This window comes from Tarenaya hassleriana, unplaced genomic scaffold (assembly GCF_000463585.1).
Source record: "Tarenaya hassleriana unplaced genomic scaffold, ASM46358v1 Cleome14, whole genome shotgun sequence".
Taxonomy (NCBI): Eukaryota; Viridiplantae; Streptophyta; class Magnoliopsida; order Brassicales; family Cleomaceae; genus Tarenaya; species Tarenaya hassleriana.
This window is the reverse complement of record NW_010964598.1, coordinates 1,681,070-1,681,287: the sequence shown is the minus strand read 5'-3', so window position 1 is coordinate 1,681,287 and position 218 is coordinate 1,681,070.

The window sequence follows — 218 nt, the reverse complement described above, 5'->3', positions numbered from 1 at the left end:
GACGGTCTACCCATCTAGAACGGACGGTCTGGTGGCTTGGTCCCTTCGGTCTGGCCGAAGCTGGAACGGACGTTCCGCGAAAGGTGGAACGGACGTTCTAGGTCAGAACGGATGGTCCAGGTCCAGAACGGACGGTCTGGTCTCGTCTTCTTCCCCCGAAACCCTGCAAACCCTAGAACGGATGGTCCATGCCTGGAACGTTCGGTCTAGGCGCACCA